Source organism: Erinaceus europaeus, chromosome 19, assembly GCF_950295315.1.
Source record: "Erinaceus europaeus chromosome 19, mEriEur2.1, whole genome shotgun sequence".
In the NCBI taxonomy this organism is placed as follows: Eukaryota; Metazoa; Chordata; class Mammalia; order Eulipotyphla; family Erinaceidae; genus Erinaceus; species Erinaceus europaeus.
This window is the reverse complement of record NC_080180.1, coordinates 15,135,420-15,140,412: the sequence shown is the minus strand read 5'-3', so window position 1 is coordinate 15,140,412 and position 4,993 is coordinate 15,135,420. Positions and strand designations below refer to the sequence as shown.

Sequence of the window (4,993 nt, the reverse complement as noted above, 5' to 3'; positions counted from 1 at the left end):
CATCTTGTTAGAAAGTACAAGTAGAATACTTTTTAACATCATATTTTTACTATAGTAAGTCTTATTTCTATTTTAACTATTTTTAAAAAATTATTTAAGTATTTTCTTGATAGAATAGAAAGAAATTGAGAGAAAGGGAGAGTTACAGAGGGAAAAAGAGAGAAACATTTGCAGCACCCCTTCACCATTTGTGAAGCTCCCCCTGCAGGTGGAGACCAGGGGCTGATTTCTTATGCACGATAATACATGCAGCTTAACCAGGTGCACCACCACCCAGCCCTGCAAGTATTATTTCTAGTATCATTATTGAGGTATTTGGAAACACATTTAAATCCAGTTATATGGTATATAGTTTGAAAATGATGCATTTCTATTTTTTCCCTAAGATTGTTACATTCAAGTAAAGACTGACTTGTAAAAATAATATTTATTAGTGATTTAACAGTGATTTACAAAATTACAACAATACAGGGGTACAACTCCACACTGTTCTCACCACCAGAGTCCTGAATACCCAGTCCCTCCATTGTAAGCTGTAGCTGTTCAGTTTGCCTTAGGTTGTAGATATGGGTTGATATGGGTTGTAGATATGTTATTTCTGCAACTGTCTATTTTGTATATATTTGCCTTTTTTTAAGGACCCCGTATTCTCTTCCTTTCCTAGTCACACATACACCATTTCTGCATCCAAATGTCCCTCCCTTTTCCCTCTTCTCTCTCCAGATCATGATGGTGTTGGAGCCCTCTGCTCATCTTCCCCCTATCATTTCTGCCCTGCTGGGCGTGTAGATCAGAATTATTTTTGGAGTGCAGAAGGTGGGAGTTCTGGCTTATGTAATCTCTTCTCTGTTGGATTATGGGCATTAACAGGTCGATACATACTCCCAGCCTGTTTCTATCTTTCCCTAGTGGGATAGAGATCTGGAGAGATGAGGTTCCAGAGCACATTGGTGAGGTTATTTGTATGGGGAATTCTGGATGAAATCATAGCATCTGCAACTTGAAACGCATTAAAAGTGACTGAAAGGTGGCACGACATAAAGGGGGACAAAATGATTAATAAACAGGAACCAAAAAGTAGAAATAGAGCAGATGAGAATAGGGGTGGAAGTAAGCTAGTCCATTTTATGTTCCTAGGGGCCTAAAACTATCATAGTTCTTGCGTGAGTTTGATAGCTAACATGGATTTGGATATATTGTCTGAGAAAGATGGTGTCAGGGGAGTGAAAAAGGATAGAAAGGTGAATTAGGACAGAGAGTAGCTCCCAATCATGAAAAAAAAAATCTATGAATTAAAGTAGCTGTTTACCCCATCCACCTGGCCCCGAGCCCACATATATTTATAGTTAGCATAGTTGCCTGTGTAACCTCTGAGTCTTTTGTCAGTCTTAGCTTGCAGTTCATGGTAACAGCCGGGAACAGCCTAGGTTGCATTCATTTCTGGACCTGTCTTCCTCCAGTAGCAGGGCAGGATGACCCAGCCTCCCTTCGGAGAATGAGGTAGTCCTTACCACTGCTGCTTTATGGTGAGGCCAAGATCCTGAGAAGGCCCTCAGGAAGGCTTATGCTGATGTTCCTGATGGAAGTGACCAGTGATGATGGAGAGCGGATCCATTAGAGATCTAGACCTATCATACTTGTGTGGGAATGCAAGGATTCCCTAACTAGGGTCCCAAATAATGGGATGGTATGATATTGACCAAAAAAGGCCATTATTAAGTGAGCCAGGTAAAGACTGACTTTATAGGCCAAGTATTGTATTTATAGGTAAAATAATTACTTCAATCCACTTGACATAGGTTCCTACAACTTAATTTATATTATAATGATTTCTGTGATATTTCAAAATTTATTTGTTACTTTAGATTTAAATGGTTTGAGATCAGTTTTTATTTCTAATTTATTTAATCTCATCACAAAGCCTTGTTTCAGATCATTGCCACTTTTGATACTTTCACTTAGTACAAGAAATAGGAGTGAAAAACCCAGAGAACTTTGAAGAAAAGTTTCCAGTCAGAATTGGTCATTTCCAAATAACACAGGCTTTGTGTGTCAGGAGAATTTTCTCTTCCACAGAGATGACAACCACCCCTTAAACTATCTGTTGATCCAGTTTTGCATAAAACTGTCACAAAATTGACATTCAATCTTAGATAACATTTAGATCAGACCTCAACTTTTTGAAATGTTTATGTATTTTGTTTTATTTTTTATTTATAAAAAGGAAATACTGACAAAAACCATAGGATAAGAGGGGTACAACTCCACACAATTCCCACCACCAGAACTCCGTATCCCATCTCCTCCCCTGATCGCTTTCCTATTCTTTCTCCCTCTGGGAGTATGGCCCCAGGGTCATTATGGGGTACAGAAGGTGGAAGGTCTGGCTTCTGTAATTGCTTCCCCGCTGAACATGATCATTGGCAGGTCGATCCATACTCCCAGCCTGTCTCTCTCTTTCCCTAGTAGGGTGGGGCTCTGGGGAAGCGGGGCTCCAGGACACATTAGTGGGGTCATCTGCCCAGGGAAGTCTGGTTGGCATCATGGTAGCATCTGGAACCTGGTGGCTGAAAAAAAAGAGTTAACATACAGAACTAAACAAATTGTTGACTAATCATGAACCTAAAGGCTGGAATAGTGCAGATGAAAAGGTGGGGGCGGGGGGCTCTCCATTTTGTAGATAGTTAGTAGTCCTATTTTAGTTATATTCCAAAGATCCTATGACTATACTAGTTTTTTTTTTTCTTTTTCTTTTTTTTTCCCTGAGCCTGACATCTGATATGCAGGTGGATCCAAGTTATTGTCTGGGGAGATGATGTCATGGCTGGAAAAAGGACCAGAAAGCTGGATCAGGGAAGAGAGTAGCTCCCAAGTATGGGAAAGTTGTATAATGATTTTTCACCTCAGCACAAAGTAGAGGTCTATTTATACTCCGTACACTGTATGCTTGAGGTTGGCTTGAAATCCTGGAAACATTATTCCAATAAACGTTTAAACTAAATATAAAAAATATTTAAAACAGAAGTTCTACTAGGGTTCTTTTGTTTCACCCTTTTTTACTCATTGTTCACATGCTTTCAACATCAGGAAGACATTTTAATTTTGATACATCTTTGGGTAAATCTAATCCACTCACCATTCTGAATTTGGCCTCAGGCAGTTAGGAACTTTCCTCCAGTATCCTGAAAATCAACAGCAGTTTTCTAATTAAGAGAAAAAGGAAAAGGAAAAAAAAACAAACTGCTTAATTAATCCCTAAGTAATTTTGGAAAATTTTACCTTCTAAGATAAAACCCAAATGAACTCCCAAAATCATTTCAGGAAGGCGGAGGTTGTTGACAATATATCAGCCAGGCTAATTAAAAAGCAAATAAACAGAAAAATTGGCTCCATTGCTTAAGAGAGCAATACACCCTTAGCATATGACACATTCAAGCTTCCGTTCATCAGGAGACATTATCCTCAGACCGTGCAAGTAACATTCAAAACAAGAAATACAAACTACTAGGTTATTTCCAAGAACACTGCAGGTATTCATTTTTGAAAACACAGGACCTGATTTTAATTAGTAAGGTAAACAGAATAAATCTCTGTGGAAGAAAATAGGTAAACTAAGATGAGTCGTACCTTTCCTAATCTAGTCAAATGTAGTTTTTATTTTCATTTATACAGAAAATAGGGATTATTGTAAGACTACAAAGATAAAGAATATATCTGCTTTTATTTCTGTAATGGGGAGAAATTAGGGATTTTTAGCTCAAATAAGCAGTTATTTCAAATGTAAAATGAGTTTGCTTAGCAACAACAAAAGAAAAATGGAAAAGTATGGTCTCATCAAAGTGTACTTCCCCAGAACAAAGAAAGAAAAAAATCATTCTCTTACAGATTTTATTCATAGATTGCTTATAGATTTATAAACTGATAAAGGGAAGAGTTCATTGGGAAAGTCAAGAATGGACTTCAAAGTATAGTTTTCTTCTTTTTTCTTTCTTTTTTCCTTTGTTACGATCTTTGTATTTTAGCAAGAGAGAGCAACATTACATTATTAAATGGGACATTTAATATCAGAAATCACACTCACAGTGTTATTTACTGCACCATCTTCAGGACTCCAGTATAGTGGTATAGCAGTCATTGGTTTATAAAGCTGTTTCATTGAGTGAGCTACTGCAGACCCTTCCTTGTGCTGGGGCATAAAATCATCATTGTTTCCTGTTGGAGATGCAGGAAAAGTCTCTACTATAGTGTGTCCTTGTGGTGTGAGATGAGCTCAAGTGTGTGAAAAAAGAACTCTCAGTGTAACCTCCCAGCTTCATTTACGTCAGTTCATTTATTTTCACAAAATATTCTGGGAAATAACTGAATTCAAAGTGTTTTGAAAAGGGGCCACTTTCACTGGCTGCTGAGAGCGTGTGAGAAATCCTCCTTTCTTCAGGGCTGGATTTTCTTTATCTGCACCTGTCCAAGCTGTACTCACAGCACTGGCATGCCAGGCCTCACCACACTCTTACCCCCTCCTTGTGATGCTAAAAGAAGGTGCGTTATTCAGCATATTAGTTGCCTGGGAAATTCCTATTTACTTATTTGTTGCCCTGGGATGCATTTAGAAGCTATTATCTGAGTACCCAGAATAACAGGAGAGTCACTGGAAGTTGGATACTTAAGTTTATTGCCCTACTCATTATGTATCAGGACTGATTTTTATTCTGTTAATTCTGTGGCTTTTTAAAATCAAGAAATTGTCAGATTTCGATGGTAAAAATTCTAAATATGGGGGGCTAGGTGGTAACACAGTGGGTTAAGTGCACATAGCACTAAGCACAAGGACCAGCTCAAGGATCTGGGTTTGAGCCCCTGGGTTCCCACCTGTAAGGGGGTCGCTTCACAAGCAGTGAAGCAGGTCTGCAGGTGTCTAGCTTTCTCTCTCTTCCTCTCTGCCTTCCCTCCTCTCTTGATTTCTCTCTGTCCTATCCAACAAGGACAACAGCAACAA

At 38.6% G+C, this 4,993-nt stretch overlaps 1 long non-coding RNA gene across 1 annotated transcript; it reads right to left on the bottom strand.

Moving 5' to 3' along the window:
* Positions 1–408: 408 nt before the first annotated feature.
* On the bottom strand, positions 409–4,244 carry LOC132534716 (uncharacterized). Its single transcript, XR_009546428.1, has 3 exons — positions 4,082–4,244; positions 3,137–3,203; positions 409–2,567 (listed from the first exon to the last, which is right to left on the bottom strand). It is a non-coding gene; the product is annotated as an uncharacterized LOC132534716 (long non-coding RNA).
* Positions 4,245–4,993: the final 749 nt, after the last annotated feature.